Raw genomic sequence first — 20,440 nt, forward strand, 5'->3', positions numbered from 1 at the left:
TTTTTTACTGGGTCGTTTATTTTTTTTGGTATTGAGTTGCAGGGGTTTCTTGTTTATTTTTGAGATTAATTATTTGTCAGCTGCTTCTTTTGCTATTATTTTTCTCCTGTTCTGAAGGCTGTCTTTTCACCTTGTTTATATCTTCCTTTGTTGTGCCAAAGCTTTTAAGGTTAATTAGTTCCCATTTGTTTATTTTTGCTTTTATTTGCAATAGTCTGGGAGGTGGGTCATAGAGGATCCTGCTGTGATTTATGTTGGAGAATGTTTTGCCTTTGTTTTCCTCTAGGAGTTTTATAGTTTCTGGTCTTGCATTTAGATCTTTAATCCATTTTGAATTTACTCTTGTGTGTCATGTTAGAAAGTGTTCTAGTTTCATTCTTTTACAAGTGGTTGAGCAGTTTTCCCAGCACCACTTGTTAAAGAGATTGTCTTTTCTCCATTGTATAGTCTTGCCTCCTTTGTCGAAGATAAGGTGTCCATAATGAAGTCAAGTCACTCAGTCGTGTCTGACTCTTTGCGACCCCATGGATTGTAGACCGCCAGGCTCCTCAGTCCATGGAATTTTCCAGGCAAGAGTACTGGAGTGGGTTGCCATTTTCTTCTCCAGGGGATCTTCCTAACCCAGGGATCAAACCTGGGTCTCCTGCACTGCAGGCAGACACTTTACCATCTGAGCCACCAGGGAAGCCCCAACCTAAGGTGTCCATAGGTGTGTGGGTTTATCTCTGAGCTTTCTATTTTGTTCCATTGATCTATATTTGTCTTTGTGCCAGTAACATAATGTCTTGATGAATGTTGCTTTGTAGTAGAGCTGGAAGTCAGGCAGGTTGATTCCTCCAGTTCCATTCTTCTTTTTCAGGATTGCTTTGGCTATTCGAGGTTTTCTGTATTTCCATACAAATTGTGAAATTATTTGTTCTAGTTCTCTGAAAAATACTGTTGGTAGCTTGATTGGGATTGCATTGAATCTATAGATTGCTTTGGGTAGCATACTCATTTTCAACATATTGATTCTCCCAGTCCATGGACATGGTATATTTCTCCATCTATTTGTGTACTCTTTGATTTCTTTCATCAGTTTTATAGTTTTCTATGCAGAGGTCTTTTGTTTCTTTATGTAGATATATTCCTAAGTATTTTATTTATTTTGTTGCAATGGTGAATGGAATTGTTTCCTTAATTTCTCTTTATGTTTTCTCATTGTTACTGTATAGGAATGCAAGTTTTTATCATAAATGGATGCTGAATTTTGTCAAAGGATTTCTCTGCATCTATTGAGATAATCATATGGATTTTATCTTTCAATTTGTTAATGTGGTGTATTACATTGTTTGATTTGTGGATATTGAAGAATCCTTGCATCCTTGGGATAAAGCCCACTTAGTCACTATGTATGATATTTTAACATATTGTTGGATTCTGTTTGCTAGAATTTTGTTGAGGATTTTTACATCTAAGTTTATCAGTGATATTGGCCTGCAGTTTTCTTTTCTTTTTTTTTGGTGGCATCTTTGTCTGGTTTTGTCATCACGATCATCATTAGGGTGATGGTGGCCTCAGAATGAATTTAGAAGTTTACCTTCCTCTGCAAATTTCTGGAAGGGTTTGAGTAGAATAGGTGTTAGCTCTTCTCTAAACTTTTGGTAGAATTCAGCTGCAAAGCTGTCTGGTCCTGGACTTCTGTTTTCTGGAAGATTCCTGATTACAGTTTCAATTTCTGTGCTTGTGATGGGTCTGGTAAGATTTTCTATTTCTTCATGGTTCAGTTTTGGAAAGTTGTACTTTTCTAAGAATCCGTCGATTTCTTTCAAGTTGTCCAGTTTATTGGCATATAGTTGCTGATGGTAGTCTCTTATGATCCTTTGTATTTCTGTGTCATCTGTTGTGACTTCGCCATTTTCATTTCTAATTTTGTTGATTTGATTATTCTCCCTTTGTTTCTTGACGAGTTTGGCTAATAGTTTCTCAATTTTATTTATCTTTTCAAAGAACCAGCTTTTAGTTTTGTTGATTTTTGCTATGGTGTCTTTTGCTTCTTTTGCATTTATTTATGCCCTAATTTTTAAGATTTATTTCCTTCTACTAACCCTGGGGTTCTTCCTTTCTTCCTTTTCTAATGGCTTTAGGTGTGCTGCTGCTTCTAAGTCACTTCAGTCGTGTCCAACTCTGTGTGACCCCATAGACGGCAGCCCACCAGGCTCCCCTGTTCCCAGGATTCTCCAGGCAAGAACACTGGAGTGGGTTGCCATTTCCTTCTCCAATGCATGAAAGTGAAAAGTGAAAATGAAGTCACTCAGTCGTGTCCAACTCTTAGCGACCCCATGGACTGCAGCCTACCAGGCTCCTCCGTCCATGGGATTTTCCAGGCAGGAGTACTGGAGTGGGGTGCCATTGCCTTCTCCAAGAGTTAGGTTATTTATTGGACTTTTTTCTTGTTTCTTGAGGTAAGCCTGTATTGCTATGAACCTTCCCCTTAGCATTGCTTTTATAGTGTCCCATAGGTTTGGTGGTGGTGTGATTTCATTTTTATTCATTTCTATGCATATTTTGATTTCTTCTGTGATTTGTTGATTGGTCAGCAGCATTTTGGTCAGCCTGCATATGTTGGAATTTTTACTAGTTTTTCTCTTCTAATTGACATTTAATCTTTCTGCATTTTAGTCAGCAAAGATGCTTAGTATGATTTCAAAGTCTTTGAATTTACCAAAGCTACATTTATGGCCCAAGATGTGATCTATCCTTGAGAAAGTTCCATGTGCACTTGAGAAAAAGGTGAAATTCAGTGTTGTGGGGTGAAATGTCCTATAGATATCAATTAGGTCTAACTGGTCTATTGTATCATTTAAAGTTTGTGTTTCCTTGTTAATTTTCTGTTCAGTTGATCTATCCATAGGTGTGAGTGGGGTATTAAAGTCTCCCACTATTATTGTCTTATCATTAATTTCCCCTTTCATACTTGTTAGCATTGGCCTTACATACTGTGGTGCTCCTATGTTGGATGCATACATATTTATAATGTTATATCTTCTTGGATTGATCCTCTGATCATTATGTAGTGTCCTTCTTTGTCTCTTTTCACAGTCTTTATTGTAAAGTCTATTTTATCTGACATGAGTATTGCTACTCCTGCTTTCTTTTGGTCTCTATTTGTGTGGAATATCTTTTTCCAGCCCTTCACTTTCAGTCTGTATGTGTCCCTTGTTTCGAGGTGGGTCTCTTTAGACAACATATATAGGGGTCTTGTTTTTGTATCCATTCAGCCAGTCTTTGTCTTTTGGTTGGGGCTGCTACTTCTAAGTCACTTCAGTTGTGTCCGACTCTGTGCGACTCCATAGACAGAAGCCCACCAGGCTGCCCCATCCCTGGGATTCTCCAGGCAAGAACACTGGAGAGGGTTGCCATTTCCTTCTCCAATGCATGAAAGTGAAAAGTGAAAGGAAGTAGCTCAGTCATGTCTGACTCTTAGCAACCCAATGGATTACAGCCTACCAGGCTCTGCTATCCATGGGATTTTCCAGGCAAGAGTACCGGAGTGGGGTGCCATTGCCTTCTTGGTTGGGGCACTGAACCCATTTAAATTTAAAGTAATTATTGATAAGTATGATACCGGTGCCATTTACTTTGTTGCTTTGGGTTCGAGTTTATACACCCTTTCTGTGTTTCCTGTCTAGAGAAGATCCTTTAGCACTTCTTCTAGAGCTGGTCTGGTGGTGCTGAATTCTCTCAGCTTTTGCTTGTCTGTAAAGCTTTTGATTTCTCCTTCGTATTTGAATGAGATCCTTGCTGGGTACAGTAATCTGGGTTGTAGGTTTTTCTCTTTCATCACTTTAAGTATGTCCTGCCATTCCCTTCTGGCCTGAAGAGTTTCTATTGAAAGATCAGCTGTTATCCTTATGGGAATACCCTTGTGTGTTATTTGTTCTTTTTGCCTTACTGCTTCTCATATTTGTTCTTTGTGTTTGATCTTTGTTAATTTGATTAATATGTGTCTTGGAGTGTTTTGCCTTGGGTTTATCCTATTTGGGACTCTCTGGGTTTATTGGACTTGGGTGACTATTTCCTTCCCCATTGGAGGGAAATTTTCAACTATTATCTCCTCAGGTATTTTCTCATGGTCTTTCTTTTTGTCTTCTTCCAGGACTACTATGATTCAAATGTTGGGATGTTTAACATTGTTCCAGAGGTCTCTGAGGTTGTCCTCATTTCTTTTAATTCTTTTTTTTTCTTTTTTCCTCTCTGCTTCATTTATTTCTACCATTCTATCTTCTACCCCTCTTATCCTATCTTCTGCCCCCGTTATTCTACTGTTGTTTCCTCCAGAGTATTTTTGATCTCAGAGTGTTTTTTATCTCATTTATTGCATCATGGGCTTCCCTGGTGGCTCAGATGGTGAAGCATCTGCCTGCAATGTGGGAGACCCAGGTTCGATACCTGGGTCAGGAAGATCCCCTGGAGAAGAAAATGGCAATCCACTTCAGCATTCTTGCCTGGAAAATCCCATAGATGGAGGAGCCTGATAGGCTACAGTCCATGGGGCCGCAAAGAGTCGGACACGACTGAGCGACTTCACTTTCACTTTATTGCATCATTCATTATACATTGACCCTTTTTTATGTCTTCTAGGTCATTATTAAACATTTCTTGCATCTTCTCAATCTTTGTCTCCAGGCTATTTATCTGTAACTCCATTTTGTTTTAAAGATTTTGGATCATTTTCACTATCATTGTTCTGAATTCTTTATCAGGTAGATTCCTTTCTCTTCCTCTTTTGGTTGGTTTGGTGGGCATTTATCCTGTTCCTTTACCTGATGAGTATTTCTCTGCCTTTTCACCTTGTTTAGATTGCTGTGTTTGGGGTGGCCTTTCTGTATTCTGGCAGTTTGTGGTTTCTCTTTATTGTGGAGGTTCCTACCTGTGGGTGGGGTTGGACGGGTGGCTTGTCAAGGTTTCCTGGTTAGGGAAGCTTGTGTCAGTGTTCTGGTGGGTAGAGCTGTATTTCTTCTCTCTGGAGTGCAATTAAGTGTCCAGTAGTGAGTTTTAAGATGTCAATGGGTTTGGTGTGACTTTGGACAGCCTGTATATTGAAACTCAGGGCTATTTTTCAGTGTTGCTGGAGAATTTGCATGGTATGTCTTGCTCTGAAACTTGTTGGCTCTTGGGTGGTGATTGATTTCATTGTAGGTATGGAGGTTTTTGATGAGCTCTCATCAATTAATGTTCTCTGAATCAGGAGTTCTCTGGTGTTCTCAGGTTTTGGACTTAAGCCTCCTGCCTCTGATTTTCAGTCTTATTCTTACAGTTACCTCATATGATGAGTTGACTCATTGGAAAAGACTCTGATGCTGGGAGGGATTGGGGGAAGGAGGAGAAGGGGACAACAGAGGATGAGCTGTCTGGATGGCATCTCTGACTCGATGGATGTGAGTTTGAGTGAACTCCGGGAGTTGATGATGGACAGGGAGGCCTGGTGTGCTGCAGTTCATGGGATTGCAAAGAGTTGGACATGACTGTGTGACTGAACTGAACTTAACTGAACCTTAAGACTTCTCCATCTATACAGCATTGATATAAATCATCTAGGTTAATGATGAAAAGTTTCTCCACAGTGAGGGACACCTGGAAAGTTTCACAAAATTACATGGAGAAGAGAAGAGGGAGGAGGGAGATAGAGGTGACCCGGAAGAGAAGAGGGGGAATCAAATAGGGTGAGAGCAAGCTAGCCTGTAATCACTTCCCTGTTTGCTCTTCACTGTCTGGACCCCTCAGAGATGTTCACGGAGTTATACAGAGAAGAGAAGAGGAAGGAAGGAGACAGAGGTGACCAGGAGGAGAAAGGGGGAATCAAAAGGAGAGAGATAGATCCAGCCAGTAACAAGTTCCCTAAGTGTTTTCCACAGCCAGGAACACACAAAGAGATTCACAGAGTTGGCTAGAGAAGAGAAGAGAAAGGGAGGAAATAGCGGTGACCTGGTGGAGAAAAAAGAGAGTCAAAAGGGAGAGAGAGCAATCAAGCCAGTAATCCCAGTCCCAAGTAAAAATGGGTACTGAAGACTGGTTTCTTAAAGGTCCAAAATTGATAACAAATACCAAAAAGCAAAGATTAAAAATCTAGAGTAGAGATTAGATTCTCAAAAATATAATATTAAGAAAACCCAAGCAAAGTCACAAAAATTATAAAATAAATATATATGAAGTTTGCTTTAAAAATAGGGCCCTTTTTTTTTTGGCAGGGTAGTAGTAAGTTATAAAAATGGAAATTAAAGTAGTAATAGAGGAATTATTTTTTTAATATTATAATAGTGAAAATGTATCTAGGAATTTCTCTGGAGCTGTTGTGGATAGTGTGGAGTCAGTTCATTTTCTGAAAATTCCTTGATCCAACTTATACTTCTTCTCAAGATCTATAGGCCCCTTCCTATGTAGTCTGTGCTAACTACAGGGTTTTAATCTATTGCGCCTGTCACTTCCAAAGTGGTTCCCTCTGTTTATTTTAGCTTCTTCTGTTTGCTGGTCTCTTCAGTGTCTAATTCTGCCCTGACACTAGGGGGCGATGGTGGTCACTTTTTAAAGTTCACTTGTTCAGTCGTGCTGTGGGGAGAGAAGAACACTTCAAACAAATATCACTGGCTTGTGTGGGGAGTGCTCACAGTGTTTCAGCTGCACCGGGCTTGCCCCCACCCAATCATGTCATGTGTGCTTTCATGGTCTATACTTCTCAGGCTCTAGGTTGCTCTGCCGGGAACTGTCTGAGGTGGGCCCTGGGGTGCATGCACTTCCCAGGTCTAAGTCCCTCAGGTTCAGGTTCTTGGGTACTCCATAAAGGCACAGACTCGGTTGGGCCTGCGTTTTTTGCCTTTCCCAGGTCCGAGCAGCTCAGCTGACCAAGTGCTTGGTGAGCACAGTTCCCCCCAGGTGGGGGGTGTGTCTTATCGCCTCCCCCTTCCCAGCAGCTTGATTTTCTGTGTGTACAACAGGTGCACCTTCTCAGGTGTGCCGTGTGTCTCTTCTGGTGGCTGATCTCTGGCTGCGACCCTCACGGTGGATATCAACCATCACGAATCCAAGAAGTCTTGGTTAGCAAAGAAGCCTGCTTGCAGTTTGGTGGAGGATGCCTCTCAGGGGTTGCGATTGCCCCTTTTCAGCTCTGGCTGCCCCCGCCTGCCTGTCTCTGGCAGGGGATGGGTCAGTGTGCAACTGGCTAGCTCTGCTCATTCCTTTGTGTGTAAGCGGGCCTGGCAGTGTTTTAGGTTACAGCTTTTCTCCAGATAGTTCTCTCTCTCTCTTTCTCTCTCTCTCTCTCTCTCTCTCTCTCTCTCTGGCTATCCCACAGTCTGGGCTGCTATCTCATGTTAGTTCTCTCAGATTGCCCTCGGGGCACTCTGGCCCATTCCTTACCCTAAGCAATGCAGCCCACGCCTCCCTGTCCAGCCCCCGCTTGCTAGTGGCAGATGCGAGTGTCTGGGCTGCTTCTCTGCTGGGAGTTTCCCTTAGACATGTAATCTGTGGGTTTTAATCATTTATTTATTTATTTTTCTTCAGGGTTATGTTGCCCTCTGAGATTCCAAGACTCACCACAGACCTGCTGGTGAGAGTGTTTCCTGGTATTTTGAAACTTCTCTCTTTTTTAAGACTCCCATCCTAGAGTGTATATCTGTCCCTACCTCTTTTGTCTCTCTTTTTATCTTTTATATTTTGTCCTACTTCCTTTTGAAGACAATGGGCTGCCTTTCTGGGTGCCTGGTGTCCTCTGCCAGCGTTCAGAATTTGTTTTGTGGAATTTTCTCAGAATTCAAATGTTCTTTCAATGAATTTGTGGGGGAGAAAGTGATCTCCCCATCCTATTCTACTGCCATCTTAGGACTGCCCCTCTGTTAACTTATTTTGCATTCATTTTAGACCCTTTGTGATCTTGGTTACTTTCCCCTGATCAAGGTTTGTTAGTCTCTCAGTTATGTGAGACTCTTTGCGACTCTATGGACCATAGCCCACCAGGCTCTCCTGTCTGTGGGATTATCCAGGCAAGAATACTGAAGTTGGTAGCCATTTCCTTCTCCATGGGATCTTCCTGACCCAGGGATTGAACCCGCATCTCCTGAATTGCAGGAAGATTCTTTACCATCTGAGCCACCAGGGAAGCCCAGATGAAGGTTTACCTTTCCTATATTCCCTCTTAAAGTTTGACCTCCAAAATTGATTGATACTCTGACATGTGAAGTACACTGTAACTGTACTTAGACACTAGACTTATGTTAATATGACCTGTGTGTAGTAGCTTGTTTTTTTGTTTGTTTGTTTATTTTGTTTCAGTCACATCATTATACTAGCTCACATCAAACACAAAGTCAAATAAAACTATTTGACCTTTTTTTCACAAGGAGCCAAGTCCCTTCTCATCCAATCTTTCTCAGATGATTCTTTAAATATTAAGAGAAAGACTTCATATTTATTTCAATATGCTTCATTTTATTAATTTTAGGTTATCATTTCAACTTGTAGTAGTGAACTCAGTCCTCCAATATACATACTTATTTTTTTGGATTTTTTAAAAATATGAAATCTTGATAAGGACTTTCTAAGTTAGATAAGAAGTATATAGCATGAGATTAAGAGAACAGGCTCTGACAGGGAAAAGACAAATATCATACAATATTGTTTACATGCATAATCTAAAAAAAAAGTAATACAAATGAACTTATTTAGAAAATGAAACTAGACTCACAGACTTAGAAAATGAATTTATAGCTAACAGTGGGGAGAAGAATGGGACAGGGGATAGATTGGGAGTTTGGGATTGACATGTACAAATTGCTATATATAAAATAGATAACCAACAAGGGCCTATTATAAATAAATAAATAAATAAAGTCATGGACATTTGTTGTTCATGGAAAAAAAAAAGAGAGAGAGAATGATCTCTGAAGTCAAATAGAGTTATATTCTGCATCTGAGTCCTGGCGTTGCTATTTGTTATCTCCATTGCCTTTGAAAATTTTCTTAACTATGCTCAGTTTCTTTATCAGTAATATAAGGACAATAATAAACTCTCTTTGTAGTGTTATTATATGGATCACAGGTAATATTATTTTTATAAAAAAGTGTAACAATATCTGGAAGAATCCTTCGTTGATGCTTTCAATAAGCATTTATTGAATGACTAGTCAGTTTCAAACACTATTCTAAGAGATGAAATGGAAGCCATCACCTTCTCCAGGGGATCTTCCCAACACAGGGATCGAACCTAGGTGTCCTGCATTGCAGGTGGATTCTTTATCAGATGAGCCACCAGGGAAGCCCAAGAATAACAGAGTGGGTAGCCTATCCCTTCTCCAGCAGATCTTCCCAACTAGGAATCAAACCAGGCTCTCCTTCATTGCAGCCAGATTCTTTACCAGCAGAGCTACCAAGGAAGCCCAGGTATATACTATTGAACAAAGTAGACAGAGGCCCTTCATAAAACTTACATTCTGATGTATGAAAATAAGACAATAACCATAATCATATACTAATGAATAAATGAAATCATCTCATAGAGTTACAAATGCTTTGACAATAGGGCTGAAGGGATAAAGAGGAATGAGTGAGGGGGAACATCTTTAAAGAGACATTATTTGTGATAAGACCTGCATGAGAGGATGGAAGCAGCTACATGATTAACTGAGAGAATAGTGTTCCAGGCAAATAAAACAGCAAGTTAAAGACCCTGAGGAAAGAGCAAGATTATAGCAGTCAAGGGACATAATGGAGGTCAGTGTGGCTGGCTCATTGTGAAAGTAAGGGACAGAAGGACAAAATGTGTCAGAGAGATAGACAAGGGCTAGGTCATTCAGGGCATTTTATGCTATGGCAAGATTTTGGATGTTATTACAAGTCCAATAAGAAGCCATCAGAAGGTCTACATTTTTATTTAAATACCACTCAGAGTGCTGTATGGAAAATGGATTGTAGACACAGGAAGAGTGGGAGAAGAAAGGCCAGTTAGGATGGAATGATAAAATTCCAGGGTAGTAACTGTGTAAATTGAAGGAGGTTTAGAATTGTGTTTTGGAATTAGATTTCACAAAATATGGTAATGGATTCAACATTAGAGATGAAGGAAAGAGGAAACAGGGATGAGTCTTGTAAGTGAACAGTTAATATTAGGGAGTATTATCTCTCTCTCCATCCAAGTAATAAATAAAATATATAAGATATGATATTGGAGACTTTTTTATATATGGAAAACCATTCTTAATACTCACTACAATGAAATGTTTCTTCTCCTTTGGAGGATTTTAATTATTATAAACTAGTCTAGTTCCCTAGCAGAATTATCTTGTATCATAGGCCACTGTGGGGCTTTTAGGCCAGTGGTTCCAAATGTAAGTCTGAGGGCCAGTGCTGGTCTGAGATAAGGTTATCACAAGTCTATGGCAATAAGAATTTTTAAATGTACACCCATGGCATATTCATGTTGATGTATGGCAAAACCAATACAATATTGTCAAGTAATTAGCCTCTAATTTAAATAAATAAATTTAAGTTAAAAAAAGAAGGGACATATATGCATACAAAGAGAGAATTAAAATCTTATGTATAAAATCTTGCATATAGGGTATCATATACTCTTTTAAAAACTTTATGCATTAATTCCTCTACCCCTCATAACAAATAGGTATGTCTCCTCTTAGAGATGGAGAACCCAAAGGAAGTGGCAAGTTAAGCAATTTGCCCAATATACATAAAATGCATACATATTGTTCTAAGTTTGCCATGTGCCCTTTCTTATGACAGCCCATTTACTGTTTGTCATTCCTATTTCTTATATTTCTAAATGTAATTTATTTTTGAAATAATTATCATAGCAGATGATAAATACATGCTAATATTCTAAAGTCATATGAAATCCCAAAATCTAAGAACAATTGCTGTGAAAATGTATTCCAGTGTAGACCCTCCCTGAGATTTGAGGCTCAGGTCTTAAGTGCTATTTAGCATTAAGAAGCTTTTTAAACACAAAGCTGCTTCTGTGAGCCTACTTGGGGTTTGCTCATGGAATTAGAGACAGGCCAGTTTGCCTTTTTGGATGACACATATACCCATCTAGGCTTTTACTTGATTTGCACTTGAATTACAAGTGAACTGACACTTAAATTTGAGTTTGATTTTATCTTTTGTAATCCTGGCAACAGTGGTCATTCCAGAGATGTGGGAGAGGTAGTGACCATGGTAAGGACCTTTCCAACTAACTGCAGCACTTGGCTAGCAGCCACAACTGAGCAGTGCCTTACTATGCCAATCTTCTGGCTGGGGACCAGACTAAGCTTGTAATGGCAAACTATGTGCAACCCTGCAAGCATAGTAGAGCAGATGAGATATCTGGTTTTCTGTTAAACCACGAAGGTTTTCGTCTCTTCAGATATGATTTAAAGAATTTCAGCACATTTTAGGCAACTGCTTTACCTCAGTGTATGGTAGAGCAGAGGGCATGGCTGGTGTGGAAGCTTGCATCTGACTTTTTGTCATGGTCAGGTATCACTACCCTTTTTTCCCCCTTTCCTAATGGAGTAGCTGCTGCTGTATGCACCACAGGATAATAGCTATTATTTATACAACAATTTTCATCTTCAGTGTGCATTACAAATACTAACACGTTAATCCGCAGGAGAGAAGCATTACATAATGCCTCAAGCAAACATCCACCCCATCTATTTCCAAATGAATCGAGTAGATTCATGAAACACAATCAATGGATCATCAGTAATAATTTCAGCTGTATTGCACAAAATGATCCACTAACACAGGAGTTAATGAAGGATGGTCACAGGTTCAGATTGCAATACATTAACCAGAGCCCTCGCAGGGGAGATGTTTTCAAACCAATCTTCTGCTTTCTGGTCTCAGAGGACTTCCCTTAATAATGACTGACATTTCTTCAAAGCCTCTAAGTGGATCCAGCTGGCACTGGCCAGAATTCTCAGGTATGGTAGATTGTTTTACTTTACTCCATCTGTCAATGCTTCCTGGAAGGGCATATTTTACTAGGAAACTATTTTTATAAACAACAATGAAGTTTTACCATTACCCTTGTACTATGTTCAGGTCTTATCCCCTCCTATCTCACTCTTCATCTTTACCTGCATCACACCCTCTCATTCCAAATACAAACACACACACACACACACACACCCTTAGAGTTCCAGGATCTGAAAGGAATGAAGTGCTACGTACAATAGCTTTTCATCTTATCGTTAACATTTCCATGGGCATTTTAAAAATGGCTCATCGTTACACAGAACATTTCCTAATTGCATTGTCTCTTTCACTTTATTGCTGTGAGGTAAGAAGGAGATATTGTTCCAGGGTTTTAGAAATGGTAGAATAAGTTCAAAGTGAGAGCAAATTGGAAACAAACAATTACACAAAATTTGAATTCACTCAATGTTATGTTGATGCTGATGATAAGCCAAAAAATAACTTAGATCATTGTCCCTGAAATATCTGAACTGACTCACTTTTCTGATTATCAAATATTTTATTTCCTGGCAACCTGTCCTACTATATGGGAGAAGAATCCTGAAAAGAGCTTCTTTTTTAGCTTAAATCTCTTTCTCCAAGAAAATCCCATACCTTAAATAACTTACTTCAGAATATCATTGTTACATAATTTTCACTTACACAGTGACACCACCCAATGTGCTTTTCCTCTTTATTTTTACTTTCCATCTATAAATTCTCCCTGTGTTCTTGAAAGTAATAAAAAGTGAACTTACAGTATTTGAAGGATATAATGCCAAATATGATCATTTATAATATAAAATGAAATCAAACAGGGACACAATTTTCTGAATTGTAGACATTATCTTTGCCTGTAGACCATAAAAAGATTATTAGAAAACACAAAGTTTTTTTAAGAATTTCATGTAGTATATTAAAAATGCCTTTTTCTTATGTGAGAATTGATAGGAATATAAGACCAACAAAGCATTAACTTAAGAAGAGCTGGAAGAAAGGAAACAGCATTTTCAACTCTCCTTAGAAATCAGCTCCAGTATTTCTGTTGGTCAATCCTTTAAAGATATACTCTCTAATCTTCTTTCATTGAGTGGTTAAGTTCAAAACTACAAGTTTCAGATTTAGCATCCAGATGTGGACCACTGCTTTTGTTCGTGGATTTGGCTTTCTGGCTCCGTTTGTTATTAAAACACATTATCTAGTATGTGAGTCCTTCAGTGATAGAGCAATGCTGATATAACAAAGATGAAACAGCAGAATAAGCCACAGACTCAGAAAGAAATGTTGGAAACCTGATGAAGGGAAGTTTGTCTGAAATTCTCTTTCATTTCTTTTCATCACAAATACAAACCAACTGATGCTATGTCATGTGGTATTTCCAAATATTATTTATAAGTGAAATATTTGATCAGTTTTCTTTACATCTACTGAGAGATCTCATACAGTAACCAAGACTGGGAACACCAATAGAATTGTTCTAGTGCCTAACAAGCCAGAATTTTTATGTTAAAATTCAAAGAGATTGAGCTCTGCATGTTTCAGAATGACTTCAAAAGAACAGGTGCTGCTGTGTGAGAGCTCATTACAAAAGTTTACAATTGGACTGAATGGAAAAATCTATGAAAGAAAATACATTTTATTTTGTCTATGAAATAATTTTGCTTCTATTCAATTGGTTTGCACCTATAAGAAAACAAAACAGAGGGTAGAACAATATCTGTGTCTAAGTGCTACCATTTTATGACAAGAAATCTGCTTAGGTATGCTTCTGAGTAATATTGCGGTTTAAAGACAGTGAGAGTTTTGGGACATGGGCTTTGCAAGCAAATTTGAATACCTATATGATGTCAGTAATTATTTTAACTTAATCCTAAGCAGTCACTCAAAGCTTCAGTGATGGAGAGTCCACTCATTCAGTGTTTCTAATTTCAGCAACTCTTACTGATCTATTTAGTTGTTTCAATTATATATGTTGATCTGAAGCAATTTTGTTGTAGTTCAGTTTCCAAGTTGTTTCCAACTCTTTGCAACCCCATGAATTGCAGCTCACCAGGCTCTTCTGTCTTCCACTATCTCCTGAAGTTTGATCTAATTCATATCCATTGAGTCAAGCATGCTATCTAATCATTTTATCCTCTGTCACCTCCTTCTCCTATTGCCCTCAATCTTTCCCAATATCAGGGTCTTTTCCAATGAGTCAGTTCTTCCCATCAGGTGGCCAAAGTATTAGAGCTTCAGCATCAGTCCTTCCAATGAATATTCTGGACTGATTTCTTTTAGGATGGACTGGTTTGATCTCCTTGTAGTCCAAGGGATTTTCAAGAGTCTTCTCCAGCACCACAATTCAAAAGCATCAAGTCTTTGGCTTACAGCCTTCTTTATGGTCCAGCTCTTACATTCGTACATGACTACTAGAAAAGCCATAGCTTTCACTATATGGACCTTTGTTGGCAAAGGGATGTCTCTGCTTTTTAACATGCATTCCTCCCAAGGAGCAAGTGTTTTTTTTGTTTGTTTGTTTGTTTTACTTTTTTAAAAAAATAAATTTATTTATTTTAATTGGAGGTTAATTATTTTACAAAATTGTATTGGTTTTGCCATACATCAACATGAATCCACCACATGTATACACGTGTTCCCCATCCCGAATCCCCCTCCCTTCTCCCTCCCTGTACCATCCCTCTGGGTCGTCTCAGTGCACCAGCTCCAAGCAACCAGTATCATGCATCGAACTTGGACTGGTGATTCATTTCATATACATGTTTCAATACCATTCTCCCAAATCATCACACCATCTCCCTCTCCCACAGAGTCCAAAAGACTGTTCTATATATCTGTGTCTCTTTTGTAGTCTCTCATAAACGGTTACTGTTACCATCTTTCTAAATTTCATATATATACGTTAGTATACTGTATTTGTGTTTTTCTTTCTGGCTTTCTTCACTCTATAATAGGCTCCAGTTTAATCCACCTTGTTAGAACTGATTCAAATGTATTATTTTTAATGGTTGAGTAATATTCCATTGTGTATATGTACCACAGGTTTCTTATACATTCATCTGCTGATGGACATCAAAGTTTCCATGTCTTGGCTATTATAAATGGTGCTGTGATGAACATTGGGGTACACGTGTCTCTTTCCCTTCTGGTTTCCTCAGTGTGTATGCCCAGCAGTGGGATTGCTGGGTCATAAGGCAATTCTATTTCCTGTTTTTTAAGAAATCTCCACACTGTTCTCCATAGTGGCTGTACTGGTTTGCATTCTCACCAACAGTGTAAGAGGGTTCCCTGTTTTCCACACCCTCTCTAACACTTATTGCTTGTAGACTTTTGGATCACAGCCATTCTGATTGGGGTGAAATGGTACCTCATTGTGGTTTTGATTTGCATTTCTCTGATAATGAGTGATGTTAAGCATCTTTTCATGTGTTTGTTAGCCATCTGCATGTCTTCTTTGGAGAAATGTCTGTTTAGTTCTTTGGCCCATTTTTTGATTCAGTCATTTATTTTTCTGGAACTGAGCTGCAGGAGTTGCTTATATATTTTTGAGATTAGTTGTTTCTCAGTTGTTTCATTTGCTATTATTTTCTCCCATTCTGAAGGCTGTATTTTCACCTTGCTTATAGTTTCCTTTGATGTGCAGAAGCTTTTAAGGTTAATTAGGTGTCATTTGTTTATTTTTGCTTTTATTTCTAATATTCTGGGAAGTGGGTCATAGAGGATCCTGCTGTGATGTATGTCGGAGAGTGTTTTGTCTATGTTCTCCTCTAGGAGTTTTATAGTTTCTGGTCTTACATTGAGATCTTTAATCCATTTTGAGTTTATTTTTGTGTACGGTGTTAGAAAGTGTTCTAGTTTCATACTTTTACAAGTGGTTGACCAGTTTTCCCAGCACCACTTGTTAAAGAGGTTGTCTTTTCTCCATTGTATATTCTTGCTTCCTTTGTCAAAGATAAGGGGTCCATAGGTGCGTGGGTTTATCTCTGGACTTTCTATTTTGTTCCATTGATCTATATTTCTGTCTTTGTGCCAGTACCATACTGTCTTGATGACTGTGGCTTTGTAGTAGAGCCTGAAGTCAGGCAGGTGGATTCCTCCAGTTCCATTCTTCTTTCTCAAGATAGCTTTGGCTATTCGAGGTTTTTTGTATTTCCATACAAATTGTGAAATTATTTGTTCTAGCTCTGTGAAAAATACCGTTGGTAGCTTGATAGGGATTGCATTGAATCTATAGATTGCTTTGGGTAGTATACTCATTGTCACTATATTGATTCTTCAGATCCATGAACATGGTATATTTCTCCATCTATTAGTGTCCTCTTTGATTTCTTTCACCAGTGTTTTATAGTTTTCTATATATAGGTCTTTAGTTTCTTTAGGTAGATATATTCCTAAGTATTTTATTCTTTTGTTGCAATGGTGAATGGAATTGTTTCCTTGATTTCTCTTTCTATTTGCTCATTATTAGTGTATAGGAATGCAAGGGATATCTGTCTGTTGATTTTATACCCTGCAACTTTACTATTTTCATTGATTAGCTCTAGTAATTTTCTGGTGGAGTCTTTAGGGTTTCCTATGTAGAGGATCTTGTCATCTGCAAACAGTGAGAGTTTTACTTCTTCTTTTCCAATTTAGATTCTTTTTATTTCTTTTTCTGCTCTGATTGCTGTGGCCAAAACTTCCAAAACTGTGTTGAACAGCAGTGGTGAAAGTGGGCACCTTGTCTTGTTCCTGACTTTAGGGGAAATGCTTTCATTTTTTCACCATTGAGGATATGTTTGCTGTGGGTTTGTCATATATAGCTTTTATTATGTTGAGGTATGTTCCTTCTATTCCTGCTTTCTGGAGAGTTTTTTGTAATAAATGGATGTTGAATTTTGTCAAAGGCTTGATCTGCATCTATTGAGGTAATCATATGGCTTTTATTTTTCAATTTGTTTAATGTGGTATATTACATTGACAACAGACTGGTTCCAAATAGGAAAAGGAGTACATCAAGGCTGTATATCGTCACCCTGCTTATTTAACTTATATGCAGAGTACATCATGAGAAACGCTGGACTGGAAGAAACACAAGCTGGAATCAAGATTGCCAGGAAAAATATCAATAAACTGAGATATGCAGGTGACACCACCCTTATGGCAGAAAGTGAAGAGGAACTAAAAAGCCTCTTGATGAAAGTGAAAGTGGAGAGTGAAAAAGTTGGCTTACAGCTCAACATTCAGAAAACGAAGATAATGACATCTGGTCCCATCACTTCATTGACAATAGATGGGGAAACAGTGGAAACAGTGTCAGACTTTATTTTGGGGGGCTCAAAAATCACTGCAGATGCTGGCTGCAGCCATGAAATTAAAAGACGCTTACTCCTTGCAAGGAAATTTATGAACAACCTAGATAGCATATTGAAAAGCAGAGACATTACTTTGCCAACAAATGTCTGTCTATTCAAGGCTATGGTTTTTCCTGTGGTCATGTATGAATGTGAGAGTTGGACTGTGAAGAAGCCTGAGTGCCGATGAATTGATGCTTTTGAACTGTGGTGTTGGAGAAGACTCTTGAGAGCCCCTTGGCCTGCAAGGAGATTGAACCAGTCCATTCTGAAGGAGATCAGCCCTGGGATTTCTTTGGAAGGACTGATGATAAAGCTGAAACTCGAGTACTTTGGTCACCTCATGCAAAGAATTGACTCATTGGAAAAGACTCTGATGCTGGGAGGGATTGGGGGCAGGAGGAGAAGGGGATGACACAGGATGAGATGCCTGGATGGCATCACTGACTCGATGGACGTGAGTCTGAGTGAACTCCGTGAGTTGGTGATGGACAGGGAGGACTGGCGAGCTGCAATTCATGGGGTCGCAAAGAGTCGAACATGACTGAGCGACTAAACTGAACTGAACTGAACTGAACATTGATTGATTTGCCGGTATTGAAGAATCCTTGCATCCCTGGGATAAAGCCTTCTTTGTCATGGTGTATGATGTTTTTAATGTGTTTTTGGATTCTGATTGCTTGAATTTTGTTACAAATTTTTGCATCTATGTTCATCAGTGATATTGGCCTGTAGTTTTCTTTTTTTGTGGCAACAAAATGCAGTAAGATTAGGTCTCAATTACAGGAGAAAACCTGTTAAAAATTCCAACATATGGAAGCTGAACAACACACTGTTGAATAACCAACAAATCACAGAAGAAATCAAAAAAGAAATCAAAATATGCATAGAAATGAATGAAAATGAAAACACAACAACCCAAAACCTGTGGGACACTGTAAAAGCAGTGCTAAGGGGAAAGTTCATAGCAATACAGGCATACCTCAAGAAAAAAGAAAAAAGTCAAATAAATAACCTTACTTTACACCTAAAGCAACTAGAAAAGAAAGAAAGGAAGAACCCCAGGGTTAGTAGAAGGAAATAAATCTTAAAAATTAGGGCAGAAATAAATGCAAAAGAAACAAAAGAGACCATAGCAAGAATCAACAAAGCCAAAAGCGGGTTTTTTGAAAGGATAAATAAAATTGACAAACCATTAGCCAGACTCATCAAGAAACAAAGGGAGAAAAATCAAATCAATAAAATTAGAAGTGAAAATGGAGAGATCACAACAGACACCACAGAAATACAAAGGATCATAAGAGACTACTATCAGTAATTATATGCCAATAAAATGGACAACGTGGAAGAAATGGACAAAGTCTTAGAAAAGTACAACTTTCCAAAACTGAACCAGGAAGAAATAGAAAATCTTAACAGACCCATCACAAGCATGGAAATTGAAACTGTAATCAAAAATCTTCCAGCAAACAAAAGCCCATGTCCAGATGGCTTCACAGATGAATTCTACCAAAAATTTAGAGAAGAGCTAACACCTATACTACTCAAACTCTTCCAGAAAATTTCAGAGGAAGGTAAACTTCCAAACTCATTCTATGAGGCCACCATCACACTAATACCAAAGCCTGTTGTTTTAATTCCATGGCTGCAGTCACCACCTACAGTGATTTTGAAGCCCAAGGAAAGAAAATCTGTCACTGCATCCACTTTTTCCCCCTTCTCTTTGCCATGAAGTGATGTGAACTCTGGTGTTGAAGAAGACTCTTCAGAGTCCCTTGGACTGCATGGAGATTCACCCAGTCCATCCTAAAGGAGATCAGTCCTGGGTATTCATTGGAAGGACTGATGTTGAAGCTGAAACTCCAATATTTTGGCCACCTGATGTGAAGAGCTGACTCATTTGAAAAGACCCTGATGCTGGGAAAGATTGAGGGCAGGAGGAGAAGGGGACGACAGAGGATGAGATGGTTGGATGACATCACCGACTCAGTGGACATGGGTTTGGGTAGACTCCAAAGTTGGTGATGGACAGGGAGGCCTGGCGTGCTGTGGTTCATGGGGTGGCAAAGCGTCGGACATGACTGAGTGAACTGAGCTGATGGGAATGGCTGCCATGTTCTTAGCTTGAAGCAATTTAGTCATGTTCATTTGTTTTTAAAGGGTGTGTCAAAGGTGGAAAATCCTTATGTATCACAGCAGAGTTTTTAGTTGAATACTTCTTGTGATTATTTTGATGCATAATTTGAATGCATTAAATCCACATAGCTTTTAATAAATTATATGTATTACAAACTTTTAGCCAATTTCAGTAATTGACAAGTGTTTATTTTATATGTTCAGTGAGTCTAGAACTCTGTTCGGTCATAACAAGATGGAAAAGAAGAACAGCACCAATGAAACAAATGCTAAGACATATTAAACAATTGGAAACCAATGAGGTGCTACATCATTTGGTGAAGACCTACTCCTTTTGAAAAGCAAAAGGGATGCAGAGAAGGGTGAAGTAAGCATTAGACTGGATTGTGAAGACACTGGTGCAGGAAGTCATCCTTTGAGAACTGATTTGTTTTAGATAGAAATGAGGTGGGGAATATTCAACTTAAGGGAAATTCCATAAGAAAGTACATGGAAAGTAGAGAACATGCTAGGTAATAGTTGGAAACAATTTAATAGAGAAGGATCAGATAACTCAGAACCTTAAAAGCATGACATAAACTTTTAATTTGAACTGAAACTCAAAAGGAGACTACCATAGAATTTTTAGATCATGCATGCAAAAAAAGAGTGCATAAAAAGTCTTGTGTAGTTTAATGAATGATATTATTAAAAGAGCACTCAACTTTCCTACACTCTGTTTAAGACACAGAAGAATACCAGAAATTCAGAATCCCTTTATAATTTTTCCCAGTTATATCACACTTCCATCACTGAAGCTGCTGCTGCTGCTGCTAAGTTGCTTCAGTCGTGTACGATTCTGTGCGACCCCATACATGCCAGCCAACCAGGCTCCTCTGTCCCTGGGATTCTCCAGGCAAGAATACTGGAGTGGGTTGCCATTTCCTTCTCCAATGCATGAAAGTGAAACGTGAAAGTGAAGTCGTGTCCGACTCTCAGCA

The sequence above is a fragment of the Bubalus kerabau genome, chromosome X, assembly GCF_029407905.1.
Source record: "Bubalus kerabau isolate K-KA32 ecotype Philippines breed swamp buffalo chromosome X, PCC_UOA_SB_1v2, whole genome shotgun sequence".
NCBI lineage: Eukaryota > Metazoa > Chordata > Mammalia > Artiodactyla > Bovidae > Bubalus > Bubalus kerabau.